General features: G+C 36.9%; 1 pseudogene; it reads left to right on the top strand.

Moving 5' to 3' along the window:
- Positions 1-16,627, top strand: part of LOC140616559 (bromodomain-containing protein 3-like) — a 69,500-nt pseudogene that overhangs the window by 32,919 nt on the left and 19,954 nt on the right.

Raw genomic sequence — 16,627 nt, 5'->3', positions numbered from 1 at the left:
TAATTTATGGGCATGCAATGTACAGTCTATGGAATATAGTCAATAACATTGTAATAATTTTTTATACTAACAGGTAGTAACCAGACCTCTCCAGGCGATCATTTCATAATATGCAAAAATATTGAATCGCTATGCTATACACCCGAGACTAATATAATATTCCACGTCAATTATAATTCAATAAAAAGTCTGATCTGAAAAATTTGTATTCTGAGATACATACATGCAATCAGATGCAAAAGCTATGCAACCATTGAGCAATAATTCAATATCAATGTTGTTGGAAAGGGTAGTTCTGATCATACATCACAACCACAGTAGTGGATGCATTCATTGAACATCAAATATTTAACATTTATTGAACATAATACTTAATACTATTTTATGTAATTAATTCTTAGCACAACCCTCTGAGTTAAAATGCAAGTTCCATTTTACTGAAGGATGGGTAAAGGGAGTTTCATAGAAACGTCTACCTAACTAGTCACTGACAGGCTGGGACTTTGAATCTAGGTATATTTACATCCAAAACTCACATTTTTACCCTCACCTTTATTCCCGAGAGTTTTTCACTGATACTAATGAGTTCTGCTTTTATAATGAAACACAGATTCTGTTTTAGAGAGATCTATTTTCATTGGCTCAAATCATGGAATAATTTTCTTTTTTAGGAAAACAAAATGAGTAATAGTTCCTAGCATGCATATTTGTGACTCTTAAACTACTCCTGTAATAAAGGAGTTAATTTAGGGAAGTATCAGGATAGCAAAACTATTTGTTTAGGAAACATTTAGTAAAGAGCTGTACAATTTTCCATATTCTATATATTATATTTTTATTCTATATTGCTTGCCTACAGTCACATGAAAATTAATTTTCACTAAAGTGATGTATCTGGAACAAATGTAATCTTTTTTGTCTTAAGGTGATGAGTGAATTACGCAAAGATGGAAAAAAGTATTTCATTGAGAAATTATTTTTTTCTTTCCTTTGAATTTCCTTTAGTTATATATGTAGAAACACACAAAATAAAATGAAGTGACTTTTTCAAGAGAAATAACTTTTTAAAACATAACTAATTTTTTAAATAACATTGGACAATTTACCATATAGGAGGATAGATCTGTCACTCATTTCTTGGACCAAACCACATTGCGAGTAGGATTTAGTCGAAGGTAACTGGTTATGTCTTCATTTGTGATGAGTCAATGAAAACTCAGAGGGACTAAATATTAAGTTAAAGGTTGTAAGTGGATGAGCTAGGACTTTAACTCAGGTGATTAAAAATTAAGCTTAGAATGTTACACAATCAGTTTTGTTTCTGTCATTCTATAGAGGAAAATCAGATGTTGATAATTTAAATTACATTGCCAGGTCTTTTTCTGATTTAGTAATTCTTTTTTTCAAAAAATTTTACTCATTCTTGATAACATGTCTCCTTTTACTTATATTTACTTACCTTTTACTCATTTACATCCAGCATTAAATTTCATGTGAAGTGTAAATGTATTGCTTTTCAGATCATCTAAGATTTAAAACAAAAAATGAACCAAGTGCTCAGAGGTAGAACAAAGCTGTGTTACATAAAAGTCAACTTGTTTTTACAAATATATTTAATTTTACCTGTTTATCTGGCTACTTGTTTTCTGATCGGGTTAATTATGGATCAGTTATATGTAGATTTTAATGCTCGAAAAATAATTTGAGAGGGGTTTTTAAATGTACCTGTGTTTGACAGTTTGTTTTCATAGGTAAAAGTCTGTTTAACCTCATCAGGAAACAAAGGCTTTTGCATCTTTTCAGCCAGCCATTTGAATAAATGCAGGAACACCTGCTACCTGAAGAGTATTATTATGTTTTGGAACTACTCCATCTGTAATAAACTGTTGAGATTTTAATCAAGATGACTGTGTGCTGTAGGGAATTTTGACTGAAGGCATTCAGGGCTGTTACACTGTTATGATAGAAAAAAAATAATATATTCAAGCCAGAAGTGGAGAAAAATAATGTATTTCAGGAGCGTCCTCCTGATTATAGCAACCTAGTTATGCTGAAAGACCATTGCTAAATTAGTTCATTGTTTTATCTTGCTTAGTGGTTCAGAGAATTTTAGAGCAGATGGGGTCACCTGTAATTTGTTTAAACTATTCATTGAGAGATAAAGGGGCTAAGATTATGAGGTTATATTTCTTGTCCCGGCTCACATGGTGTTTTAAGAACAAGAATATGAATCCAGTTTTTTCTGACTTCTAATTTAGAGCTCTGATATTTATCTATCTGGAAATTCTATCTGAAGATCATATTAAGTATGGAAATACAGATTTTGTTCAATAGGCTCTGAAAAATGTCAAATCAACAAACGAAAGGCCAGATCCCTTTGCCTACTTAGAAGACTGGTTGTTCTGGGTCTGCTTTTACCCTGAAGCTAGTGAACAGTGAGCCTCAGTTTTGTGTAAGGGTTAATCGACAAAGCAAACATTCCCCATCCTTCCTAACTCACGACTATGCCACCCCTGACACATATGCTCACCACAGTCCTACTCTGAGAAGATTTACAACTAATCGCTAACACTACAGGTGTCTAACTATTGGAGTGTGTCAGAAACATTTTCAGATTTAGGCGTATTTTGATCTGTCCAGACTACCAAACGTCTGATACTATTTTAGTCATCTTGGCATTTTATTCATTATTTCAGAGAAAGGAATATAGAAAACATGGATAGAGAAGATACATAGAATCAGGATATAGAAAGTCGATTTTTTTTCAAAGACTGTCTTGTAGATTTTAGATTGTAAATTGATTAAACTAAATCTTTAGTGCCAGAACTTCACTTGCTTTTCCAGAATTGCTTCAGCATGTTAGCAATTCAATTTACATAATTTTGGCTATATTATATTATTGACCTGGACCAGATTGAGAGAGAAAACAGTTTGATTTTGGCATTTTAAGCTATAGCACACAAGTAGCAACTTGTGTTTTATTAAATTAGTTGTCACAGGCTCACAGTGCCCTGATTTATATAAAATCAATGTTCCTTTTTATCATCTTGGGGAGTGTGGCAATATTTGTTCAAGGCATAGTTTTGACTGAGATTTTTCTAAAGTTCTTTCTACCCTCCCGCCCCCACCATGATTTACCTCTTTCAGATGTCTTGAATGCTACCCACTATGGCTTCTGAGAAGCCGGTGCCTCTGGAGTCCCTTGTGTCATGAAGAGAGAATTTCTGTTAAGATGCTAACAATTTTAATTGAATTTAATTTTAATTGATTTAGTTTCTCTTTTAACAGAATGATATGGCCAATTCTAAAGAATATAACTTTCATACCATTTTTGCTATTTTCCTTTCATTTCTTGTCCCACAACTGTTGCTACTCTTGTGATCGATTTCCAGTTACAAACTGGTTCCTTTTTTCCCATATGATGTGCTAATTCTTTTGCACTTGTTAAGTCTCTTAATCTTCAGAATAAATTTACAAGATATCGATATTTTATCCTAATTTTTCAGGCCACAAAATTCAGACCCAGGTTATATAAATTGTAATAGTATAATCAGCATTAAAAACCAATTCTAACTCCAAAATCCATCCTCTAAACCATTGCATTCAACTTCTGCTATTAGAACTTAAAACATTCTCGTATCCAGGAAACAGTAATATTAGTGATGATCAGTGCTTTCTAGGGGCTCTGATCCACATATGTTAGAAAGGGGAAGTGATTACTTTGTGTTAAGCAATTATTATAGTTTCGTTTGTTTTCTAACTTAGCTTGTCAACAGCTGGTAACAGTAATTATGTTTATCTAAACCATTCTGCCTCACATCTACCATAATTCAAAAATTTCAAAATCATATTTAATAGCATTTTAAAGTTAGTGAGGAAAGAATGAATTAGAAACCATGTAATTTGATTTTTGTAAGAGCAAAGCTAGCTAGATAAAATCTCTTAATTATATTATTTTTTGTTCAGAGTCTTCCTCTCTCTTGGCTTTTTAAACTTGGTCAATAACAATTTTTCCCTCTGAAGATAGAGACATTGTAAATTAAAAGCAGAATTCTTCACAGTCACCAGTTCTCTTTTTAAAAAAGATTTTTTTATTTTTATTTTTAGAGACAGAGTGCACACATGTGGGGGGACGGGGAGAGGGAGAGGATCTTCAGGAGTTTCCATGCCGAGCATAGAGTCACATGTAGGGCTTGATCCCAAGACCCTGAGATCATGACCTGAGCAGAAACCAAGAGTTGGACACTTAACCAACTGAGCCACCCAGGCTCACAGCAACCAGTGGTTCTTAATCATGTGTGTTATGTATCTCTGTGTGTCACAAATCTCTTTGGCAGTCTGATGAACTTCTTAATAATACTGTTTTATTTTTTTAATAATAAATTTATTTTTTATTGGTGTTCAATTTGCCAACATACAGAATAACACCCAGTGCTCATCCCGTCAAGTGCCCCCCTCAGTGCCCGTCACCCATTCACCCCCAATAATACTGTTTTAAATATATGAAACAAAATACTAGAATTACAAAGGAAACAATACCAATTATTAAAATATTTTTAAATCCCAAATTTTGACTTAGTAAATTAGTAAATTAGTAAATGTATATTAAGTGACAAGGTCTGAAGGAGAATGGAATAAACACAAATGACTGATAAGCATAAATGACATTCTTGAGATATTTTCAGTTCTACAAAGTGATATTAAAACTTTTTTTATCATTGGTGAGAGAGTCACAGGTACTACTATTACCATGATGTATTGCTTGCATTCATGATTAAAGAAAACACCAAATTTTAGTTGAGGTTACCAAAAATAAAGATGTATTTCCCTCATCCATGTTACACTCTCTTGAAAACCAGTACCTTATATATAAGAAGCCTTGAAAAGTTTTCATTGTGTTCAGCATTTACATTTATTTGTTAAGAAAAATCAGTGTGTCTTCAGTTTCCAGTAACTGAAGCACAAAGACACTGAAGATAGCATTCTATCTGAACCAAGTTCAGAACAGGTGAATTGTACATAGACGTAGGTGACACCACAGCAAAGAACTGGTTCAGCAGGCTAGGTATCAGGTTCACAGCCAGGTACAAGCAGCCATTTACGGACTTGCGGCTGGGGGATTAATATATTGAGATTTTTCACCCAGATTATGAGTTGTTTTTTTCAAAAGTCAGAAGTAGCTAGTACTATAAAATAGGGGAGAAGGCAGAGAAGAGAAACTGTTGGAATTTACCTAGTTTAAGATGTTGCTTCACAGGTTTACTGTTCATTTGTTTACAGAAAAGTCATAGGTTGCAATTGTGTACAGAGTTGCCTCCTGTAGGAATCCCATGTGCCAGTTAATTTCACTTGTTTGTTTCCTGCTAATGTTCGCTTTTTAACTGTTTCAAACAAATTTCTCATGGGAAAACAGTCCTTTGTTCTCTCACTACATTTCTTTCTTTCTTTCTTTCTTTTTTTTAAAGGACATTGCCTGAAAAATCACAATAGTCTTCAGCACATGGTGGTAAATCTTTTGGAATTCACAGGTTCTCATCAGTTAATTTTTAATGCCTGCTCTGTTAATTTTCTATGCAGCCTGTAACATAGGCTTCTATCAATATAAGTTGGAATTGCTTATCTGTGGGTTGATTATTCTAACCGAAATCACATCTCTGACTCAGAGGCTGCTACAAGATTGGCGATCTGTGTTTACTAATTATAGATCACAGTTAGCAATCTTTGCTCTATAAGAGATGAATATATCACATGCTCCTATTTGTACTCTTTGGTGAATTTCAGCTAAAACAAATGTTTAAAACCTATTATTTAACAATGAAGAAATATTTAGGCCCAAATTCACATTTTCCAGATGAGTTCATCTCTTTACATCTTCTAAAGAGGCCAGGAATATTTTCTATTAATGTGTGAGTTGTTTCAACAAAGGCCCTCGGCGAGTTCTGCTGGGATTCCGCTTCTGTGAATAGCATTATGTGACACATAAATTAAAAAAAAATCTGGGCACTTTAGGGTATACTGTGCACTAATTTATACAGTCTATTGTTAACTAACCATTTCTTTATTGGATTACAACTTTCCTTTGCAAATACTGAGTTCTGTCTCAGTCCCTACTCTGTCCAGGCCTTACTTCTAATTCATGCACTCAAACAAATCTTTGCTGAGCTTCTACTAAATATACTCCTAGCTGACATGAAGCTTGTGAGTTTGAAGTGGAATTAACTGTTTGCAAAAGGCAGCTGTATGCCAGTCAGTCTTTCTACCAGAAGCGGCCAATGCTCTCTCATTAGTCCTTGGGTGTTCTTCAGTATTTAATTGTCCTCTTTCTGAAATTATCCTCTTTCTGAGAAGTGACTTATGACTTCCTGTACTGTATTCTTGGAATGGAACCTTTCCAAGCCTGCACCCTCCCTGAGTGGCTTTGTATCCCATACCCCTGGGGCTTTTTTCATGGTCCTACTACCCTGCTGGATGACTCTGTGTATAAAGCTCTGTTTTCCAATGACTAGGAAGCTTTAATGATGAGCAGAGACTGCATCTGCCTTGTTTACTGTCCTATTTCTAGCTGTAGCAGAGTGCCTAGCATATAGTAGTTACTTTAATTGCATGAGTGAAAGGACAAGCAGTGCATAATTACATGCCAGTTACCTACAAAAAGCATTTAATATTCTAGGAATTCAAAAATTATCTAGGAATTCAAAAGCTATCACATGTTTATGTACTGAGAGTGTTGGGAGGAAATAAGAACAAATTGAACTGGATTTTGAGAGTTAAGGATTTGGATAAATAGAGGAAAGAAGAGAGGGTATTTCAAATGAGAAAACAGAAACATAGGGAAGCATAAGATGCATTCAAAAGACCTTGAATTTACCAATTATCAGTAACTAAAGATATAATATTAAGGAAAAGTGATAAAGTAAGCATTAATTTAACTCTTCAGTTTATATCTGATACTGCAAAGTAACTGCTATTCAACACAATATTGCTTACATTTATTTTTATAGTTGTCAGTTGTTTCTGATGTGTTATCTTTACCTTTTGTCCTTTTTTGGGGGAATACTCTATTTTATCCATGTATTTAATTTTTACTGAAGTATAAATGATATACAAGATAATATTAAGGTATATATCATAGTGATTTGATATTTTTACATGTTACAAAATGATCCCCATGATAAATCTGCTTGTCATCTCCCACTATGTGAAGTTAATACAATACTATTGACTATATTCCCTATGTAGTACATTACATCCCCATGACTTATTTCTTTTATAACTGGAAGTTTGTGCCATTTAATCCACTTCACCACATTTACCTGTTTCCCCCATCAACTCATATCCCCTCTGGTAGCCTATAGTTTGTTTCTTGTACCTATGAGTCTGCTTGTTTTGTGTTGTGTTTTTAGAGTTCACATATAAGTGAAATCATAAAGTTTTTCTCTTCTTCTGTCTGACATATTTCACTTAGTGTAATAGCACTGATCTAAGTCCATCCATGTTGTTGCAAATGGAAAGATGTCATTCATTTTTATGGTTGAGTAATATTCTGTTGGATATACCTACCACATCTTCTTTCTTCATTCATCTATCACTGGACCATTAGGCTGCTTCCACATCTTGGCTGTTGTAAATAATGTTGCAGTAAACCTAGGGTGCATATATTTCTTCAAATTGGTGTGTTCATTTTCTTTGGATAAATAAGTGAAATTGCTGGATCATGATAATTCTAAATTTAATTTTTTGAAGAACCTCTAAAATGTTTTCCATAGTGGCTGCACCAATATACATTCCTCCCAACAGTGCGTTGGAATTCCCTTTTCTCCACAGACTCCAACACTTGCTGTTTTTGTATTTTTGAAAGTTAATCTGGCTGGAGTGATTTGCATTTTTCCCTGATGTTGAGTGACGTTGAGCACCTTTCCATATGCCTGTTAGCTATGTTTGTCTTCTTTGGGAAGATGTCTATTGAAGTTCTCTACTCGTTTTTAAATCAGATTGCTTTTTAAATATTCAGTTGTATAAATTCTTTCTGTATTTTGGATGTTAACTCCTTATTGAATATATGATGTGCAAATATCTCCCCCCATTTGGTAGGTTGCCTTTTTGTTTTGTTGATGGTTTCCTTCACTGTGCAAAAGATTTTTACTTTGATGTAATTTCATTTGTTTGTGTTAACCTTCGTTCTCCTTCCCTGAGGAGGCTGGTCCAAAAAAATGTTGCTAAGATGAATGTCAAAAGTTTATCGCCTGCATTTTCTTCTAGGAGTTTTATGGTTTCAGGTCCTACATTCAGGTCTTTAGTCCATTTTGAATTTATTTTTTGTATATGGTAGTAAGATAGTGGTTAAATTTCATTCTTCTACATGTGGCTGTCCAATTTTCCCAAAATTATTTCCTGAAGAGAATGTCTTCTCCATTGTGTGTTCTTGCCTCCTTTGTCATAGATTAATTGACCATAAATATGTGGATTTATTTCCAGGGTCTCTATTTCATTGACCTAAGGGTTTTTGTGTCAGTACCATACTGTTTTGATTACTATAGTTTGAAATTAGGGACCATTATGCCTCCAGCTTTGTTCTGTGTCAAGATTATTTTGGCTATTTTGAGTCTTTCATGGTTTCATACAAATTTTAAGGATTCTTTGTTCTAGTTATGTGCAGAGTGTCACCAGTATATTGATGGGAATTGTATTGAATCTGTAGATTCCTTTGAGTAGCATAGACATTGTAAAAATATTAATTCTTCCAATCCTTCCAATCCATAGCACAATATATCTTTCCATTTATTTGTGTTGTCCTCAGTTTCTTTTTTCAGTATTTTATAGTTTTAAGGATACAAGTTTTTCACCTCCTTGATTAAATTTATCCCTAAGCTTTTTTTTTATTTTAATGCAGTTGTAAATGAGATTGCATCATTAATTTCTTTTTCTCATAGTTACTAGTGTAGGGAAGAAACACAATGAATTTCTCCGTATGCTAATTTTGTATCCTATAACTTTATGAAATTCACTTATTAGCTCTAATAATTTTTTGGAGTCCTTAGGGCTTTCTATATATAGTATAATGCCATCTGCAAATAACGAAAGTTTTACTTTTTCATTTTCAATTTTTCTGCGTTTTTTTAATTATCTAATTGCTATGGCTAGGACTTTTAATACCATATTGAATGAAAGTGACAAGGTTGGGCATCCTTGTCGTGTTTCTGATCTTTGAGGAAAACCTTCAGTTTTCACCACTGAGTATAATGTTAACTGTGGGTTTGACATATATGGCCTTTATTACGTTGAGATATATTTCTTTTATACACACTTTGTTGAGACTTTTTTTTATCATAAATGGAAGTTGAATTTTATGATATGCTTTTTCTACACCTGTTGAGAAAAATCATATGATGTTTATTCTTCATTTTGTTGATGTCGGTACATCATGTTGATTTGTGAGTGTCGAACCATTCTTCCATCCCTGAAATAAATCCCATTTGATTATAATGCATTCTCCTTTTAACGTGTGTTGAATTAGGTTTGCTAATATTTTGTTGAGGGTTTTCATATCTGTGTTCATCAGAGACTCTGGCATGTGATTTTCTTTTTGTGTGATGTCTTTGGATTTGATATCAGGGCAGTGCTAGCCACTTAAAATGAATTTGGAAGCCTTCCTTTCTCTTCAGTTCTTTATAGGGGGAGAGGAATAATTTGAGAGTTATAGGGCTTTAACTATTTGGTATAACCATCAGTGAAGCTGTCCAGTCCTTGTTTTGGGGAGTTTTTATTCCTAATTCATTTTCATTATTCATCATTGACCACTAAGATCTTATTTAAAACAAATAATTTTGAAGATTTTATTTATTTGAGAGAGAGAGAGAGAGAGAGAGAGACCACACAAACAGAGGGAGCAAGCGAGAGAGAAAAAGCAGGCTCCCTGCTGAGGAGGGAGCTGGATATTGGTTTCATTCCCAGTACCCTGGAATCCTGACCTGAGCTGAAGGCAGATGTTTAATTGACTGAGCCACCCAGGCATCCCTATAATTGACCTACTAAGGTCTTCTGTATCCTTTTTTTTTCTAGGTCTTCCAGTATGGTTGTGTATAATTGTTTCTGGTCATCTCTTATAGTGTTTTTGTATTTTGTGGTGTCACATGTAACATCCTCTACATTTCTTTTTTATTTTCTTCAATCTTTTTCTTTTAAATTTATGATAGTCACAGAGAGAGAGAGAGGGAGAGAGAGAAGGCAGAGACACAGGCAGAAGGAGAAGCAGGCTCCATGCACCAGGAGCCCGACGTGGGATTCGATCCCGGGTCTCCAGGATCGCACCCCGGGCCAAAGGCAGGCACCAAACCACTGCGCCACCCAGAGATCCCAAGATTTTATTTATTTATTCATGAGAGACACAAGCAGAGGGTGAAGCAGGCTCCACGCAGGGAGCCCGATGTGGGACTCGATCCTGGGTCTCTAGGATCATGCCCTCAGCCAAAGGCAGGTGGAAAACCACTGAGACGCTTGGCCTGCCCTTCCTCTACATTTCTGGTTGTATTTGTGCCCTCTTTCTTTTTGAGGATTATGGCTAGTTTATTGGCTTTGTTTATCCTTTCAAAGAACCAGGTCTTGGATTTATTGATCTTGTCTATTGTGCATATCGATTTTGTTTGTTTGCTTGTTTCTACTTTTATTTTGTTCTTGTTGTTTTGTTTTGGTGGGTTTTTTTTAAGTCTCTAGTTCATTTAATTTTTCTGTGATCTTTTTTCTTTTTTTTCCTTTTTTTTAATTTTTTTTCCTTTTTTTAAATAATAAATTTATTTTTTATTGGTGTTCAATTTGCCAACATACAGAATAACACCCAGTGCTCATCCCGTCAAGTGCCCCCCTCAGTGCCCATCACCCATTCACCCCCACCCCCCGCCATCCTCCCCTTCCACCACCCCTAGTTCATTTCCCAGAGTTAGGAGTCTTCATGTTCTGCCTCCCTTTCTGATATTTCCTACCCATTTCTTCTCCTTTCCCTATTCACTTTCAGTATTATTTATATTCCCCAAATGAATGAGACCATATAATGTTTGTCCTTCTCCGATTGACTTATTTCACTCAGCATAATACCCTCCAGTTCCATCCACGTTGAAGCAAACGGTGGGTATTTGTCATTTCTAATGGCTGAGGAATATTCCATTGTATACATAGACCACATCTTTATCCATTCATCTTTCGATGGACACCGAGACTCCTTCCACAGTTAGGCTATTGTGGACATTGCTGCTAGAAACATCGGGGTGCAGGTGTCCCGGCCTTTCATTGCATCTGTACCCTTGGGGTAAATCCCCAGCAGTGCAATTGCTGGGTCATAGGGCAGGTCTATTTTTAACTCTTTGAGGAACCTCCACACAGTTTTCCAGAGTGGCTGCACCATTTCACATTCCCACCAACAGTGCAAGAGGGTTCCCTTTTCTCTACATCCTCTCCATCATTTGTGGTTTCCTGTCTTGTTAATTTTCCCCAATCCTCACTGGTGTGAGGTGGTATCTCATTGTGGTTTTGATTTGTATTTCCCTGATGGCGAGTGATGCACAGCATTTTCTCATGTGCATGTTGGCCATGTCTATGTCTTCCTCTGTGAGATTTCTCTTCATGTTTTTTGCCCATTTCATGATTGGATTGTTTGTTTCTTTGGTGTTGAGTTGAATAAGTTCTTTATAGATCTTGGAAATTAGCCCTTCATCTGATACGTCATTTGCAAATATCTTCTCCCATTCTGTAGGTTGTCTTTTAGTTTTGTTGACTGTATCCTTTGCTGTGCAAAAGCTTCTTATCTTGATGAAGTCCCAATAGTTCATTTTTGCTTTTGTTTCTTTTGCCTTTGTGGATGTATCTTTCAAGATGTTACTGTGGCCAAGTTCAAAACGGGTGTTGCCTGTGTTCTTCTCTAGGATTTTGATGGAATCTTGTCTCACATTTAGATCTTTCATCCATTTGGGTTTATCTTTGTGTCTGGTGCAAGAGAGTGGTCTAGTTTCATTCTACTGCATATGGATGTCCAATTTTCCCAGCACCATTTATTGAAGAGACTGTCTTTCTTCCAGTGGATAGTCTTTCCTCCTTTGTCGAATAATAGTTGACCATAAAGTTGAGTGTCCACTTCTGGGTTCTCTATTCTGTTCCCCTGATCTATGTGTCTGTTTTTGTGCCAATACCACACTGTCTTGATGACCACAGCTTTGTAGTACAACCTGAAATCTGGCATTGTGATGCCCCCAGATATGGTTTTCTTTTTTAAAATTCCCCTGGCTTTTCGGGGTCTTTTCTGATTCCACACAAATTGTAAAATAATTACTCTAACTCTCCGAAGAAAGTCCATGGTATTTTGATAGGGATTGCATTAAACGTGTAAATTGCCCTAGGTAACATTGACATTTTCACAATATTAATTCTGCCAATCCATGAGCATGGAATATTTTTCCATCTCTTTGTGTCTTCCTCAATTTCTTTCAGAAGTGTTCTATAGTTTTTAGGGTATAGATCCTTTACCTCTTTGGTGAGGTTTATTCCTAGGTATCTTATGCTTTTGGGTGCAATTGTAAATGGGATTGACTCCTTAATTTCCCTTTCTTCAGTCTCATTGTTAGTGTATAGAAACGTCACTGACTTCTGGGAATTGATTTTGTATCCTGCCACGCTGCCAAATTGCTGTATGAGTTCTAGCAATCTTGGGGTGGAGGCTTTTGGGGTTTCTATGTAGAGTATCATGTCATCGGTGAAGAGGGAGTGTTTGACTTCTTCTTTGCCAATCTGAATGCCTTTAATATCTTTTTGTTGTCTGATTGCTGAGGCTAGGACTTCCAGTACTATGTTGAATAGCAGTGGTGGGAGTGGACATCCTGTCTTGGTCCTGATCTTAGGGGAAAGGCTCCCAGTGATTCCCCATTGAGAATTATATTTGCTGTGTGCTTTTCGTAGATGGCTTTTAAGATGTTGAGGAATGTTCCCTCTCTCACAACACTCTGAAGTGTTTTGATCAGGAATGGCCGCTGTGTTTTGTAAAATGCTTTCACTGCATCTAATGAGAGGATCATACGGTTCTTGGCTTTTCTCTTGCAATATGATAAATCACATTGATTGTTTTATGAGTGTTGTACCAGCCTTGTGTCCCGGGAATAAATCCTACTTGGTCATGGTGAATAATTTTCTTTTTTTTTTTTTGAATAATTTTCTTAAGGTACTGCTGGATCCTATTGGGTAGTATCTTGTGAATTTTTGCATCCATGTTCATCAGGGATATTGGTCTGTAATTCTCCTTTTTGGTGGGGTCTTTGTCTGCTTCTGAAATTAAGGTGATGCTGGCCTCATAGAACGAATTTGGATGTACTCCATCTCTTTCTATCTTTCCAAACAGCTTTAGTAGAATAGACATGGTTTCTTCTTTAAACGTTTGATAGAATTCCCCTGGGAAGCCATCTGGCCCTGGACTTTTGTGTCTTGGGTTTTGATGACTGCTTCAATTTCCTCCCTGGTTATTGGCCTGTTCATGTTTTCTATTTCTTCCTGTTCCAGTTTTGGTAATTTGTGGCTTTCCAGAAATATGTCCATTTCTTCTAGATTGCCTGATTTATTGGCATATAGCTGTTCATAATATGTTTTTAAAATCTTTTGTATTTCCTTGGTGTTGGTAGTGATCTCTCCTTTCTCATTCATGATTTTATTAATTTTAGTCTTCTCTCTTTTCTTTTTAAAGGGTGAATAATTGTTTATCTATGTTATTAATTCTTTCAAAGAACCAAATCCTGGTTTTGTTTGATCTGTTCCACAGTTCTTCTGGTCTCGATTCCGTTGAGTTCTGCTCGAATCTTTATTAACTCTCTTCTGCTGGGTGTAGGATCTATTTGCTGTTTTTTTTTCTGTAGGTCCTTTAGGTGTAAGGTTAGCTTCTGTATTTGAGTTCTTTCCAGCTTTTGGATGGCTGCTAGTATTGCGATGTATTTCCCCCTCAGGACTGCTTTTGGTGTATCCCAAATGTTTTAAACGGTAGTATCTTCATTCTCATTAGTTTCCATTAATCTTTTAAATTTTTCCTTAATTTCCTGGTTGACCCTTTCATCTTTTAGCAGGATGGTCCTTAACCTCCACGTGTTTGAAGTCCTTCCAAACTTCTTGTTGTGATTTATTTCTAATTTCAAGGCAACATGGTCTGAGAATATGCAGGGGACGATCCCAATCTTTGGGTATCGGCTCAGATCCAATTTATGACCCAGTATGTGGTCTATTCTGGAGAAAGTTCCATGTGCACTTGAGAAGAATGTGTTTTCAGTTGAGTTTGGATGTAAAGTTCTGTAGATATCTGTGAAATCCATCTGGTCCAGTGTATCATTTAAAGCTCTCGTTTCTTTGGAGATGTTGTGTTTAGGAAACCTATCAAGTGTAGAAAGCGCTAGATTGAAGTCACAAAGTATAAGTGTATTATTATCTAAGTACGTCTTCACTTTGGTTATTAATTGATTGATATATTTGGCAGCTTCCAGATTCACGGCATATATATTGAGGATTGTTAAATCCTCTTGTTGGATAGATCCTTTAATTATGATATAGTGTCCCTCTTCATCTCTCACTGCGGTCTTCGGGATACGTTTTAGTTTATCGGATATAAGGATGGCTACCCCTGCTTTCTTTTGAGGACAATTTGAATGGTAAATGGTTCTCCAACCTTTTATTTTCAGGCTGTAGGTGTCCTTCTGTCTAAAATGAGTCTCTTGTAGACAGCAAATAGACAGGTCCTGCTTTTTTATCCAGTCTGACAGCCTGCACCTTTTGATGGGGTCATTAAGCCCGTTCACGTTCAGAGTTACTATTGAAAGATATGAGTTTAGTGTCATCATGATACCTATTCAGTCCCTGTTTTTGTGGATTGTTCCAGTGGACTTCTTCTTAAAGGGGAATTTTGAGAGTCCCCCTTAAAATTTCTTGCAGAGCTGGTTTGGAGGTCACATATTCTTTCAGTTCCTGCCTGTCTTGGAAGCTCTTTCTTTCTCCTTCCATTCTGATTGAGATCCTTGCTGGATAAAGTATTCTTGGTTGCATGTTTTTTTCATTTAGGTCCCTGACTATATCCTGCTAGCCCTTTCTGGCCTGCCAGGTCTCTGTGGAGAGGTCTGCTGTTACTCTAATACTCCTCCCCATAAAAGTCAGGGATTTCTTGTCTCTTGCTGCTTTAAGGATCTTCTCTTTATCTTTGGAATTTGCAAGCTTCACCATTAAATGTCGAGGTGTTGAACAGTTTTTATTCATTTCAGGGGGTGGAATCTCTCTATTTCCTGGATATGAATGCCTGTTTCCCTTCCCAGATTAGCAAAGTTTTCAGATATGATTTGTTCAAATACATATTCTGGGCCTCTGTCACATTTGGCGCCCTCTGGAACCCCAATGAAACATAGGTTTTTCTTCCTCAGGCTGTCATTTATTTCCCTTAATCTATCCTCATGGTCCTTTACTTGTTTGTCTCTTTTTTCCTCAGTTTCCCTCTTTGCCATCAACATGTTTTCTATGTCACTCACTCGTTCTTCTACCTTGTTAACCCTCATCATTAGAACTTCTAGTTTGGATTGTGTCTCATTCAATTGATTTTTAATTTCTGCCTGATTAGCTCTAAATTCTGCAGTCATGAAGTCTCTTGAGTCCTTTTTGCTTTTTTCTAGAGCCACCAGTAGCTTTATATATATATTTTTAATGTTTTTATTTATGATAGTCACAGAGAGAGAGAGAGAGAGAGAGAGGCAGAGACACAGGCAGAGGGAGAAGCAGGCTCCACGCACCAGGAGCCCGACGTGGGATTCGATCCGGGGTCTCCAGGATCGCGCCCTGAGCCAAAGGCAGGCGCCAAACCACTGCGCCACCCAGGGATCCCTAGCTTTATAATAATGCTTCTGAATTGGCTTTCTGACATTGAATTGTAATCCAGATTTTGTAACTCTATGGGAGAGAGGATGTTTCTGATTCTTTCTTTTGAGGTGAGGTTTTCCTTCTAGTCATTTTGCTCAGTGCAGAGTGCCCAAAAACATGTTGTATTGGGAAAAGGAGAAAAAGAGAGGAGAGAAAGACGGAAAGAAAAGAAAAAAGAAGAAAGAAGAAAGGAAGAAAAAAGGAAAAAAAGAGAAGAAAAAGAGAAAAAAGAAAGGAAAAAAGGGGTGGGGGAAGCAAACAGAAATAAAAAATAACAACAACAACAACAACAAAACAAGGGGGAGTATCCTCTGATTCTGTATCCTGCAAGTCCCTTGTCTTACCCTGGAAGTTTCCAGTGCTGCTTGGTCAATAACTTGTTTTTCCCCTGTCCTTCTCGCTGGTCTTCTGGGGGAGGGTCTATTGTGCCGATTTTCAGTTGTTAGCACTTGGGGGAGCTGGTCAAGCCCCTGCCTGGTGCTGGGCTCAGTGGGGGTTGTTTACCCGGTGAGGCCCCAGTGCGCAGGCGCCAGCGAGGGGCTCCCAGCGTGCACTGGGCTCGAGCGCGGTCCCCCGGACTGACGGCCAGCCGACCCTGCGGACAGACGGGCCACAAAGCATGTCGCCCTGCGCCTGCTGAACTGCGAGCGCCCGAGGATGTCAGCGCTGAGGAAGGTGCGAGCCGCGGGGGCCGCGGGCGGGGCGCGGGCAGGGA

Source organism: Canis lupus, chromosome 24 (genome assembly GCF_048164855.1).
Source record: "Canis lupus baileyi chromosome 24, mCanLup2.hap1, whole genome shotgun sequence".
In the NCBI taxonomy this organism is placed as follows: domain Eukaryota; kingdom Metazoa; phylum Chordata; class Mammalia; order Carnivora; family Canidae; genus Canis; species Canis lupus.
Note: the sequence above shows the minus strand (reverse complement) of the source record. Positions and strands in the feature narration are given on the sequence as shown.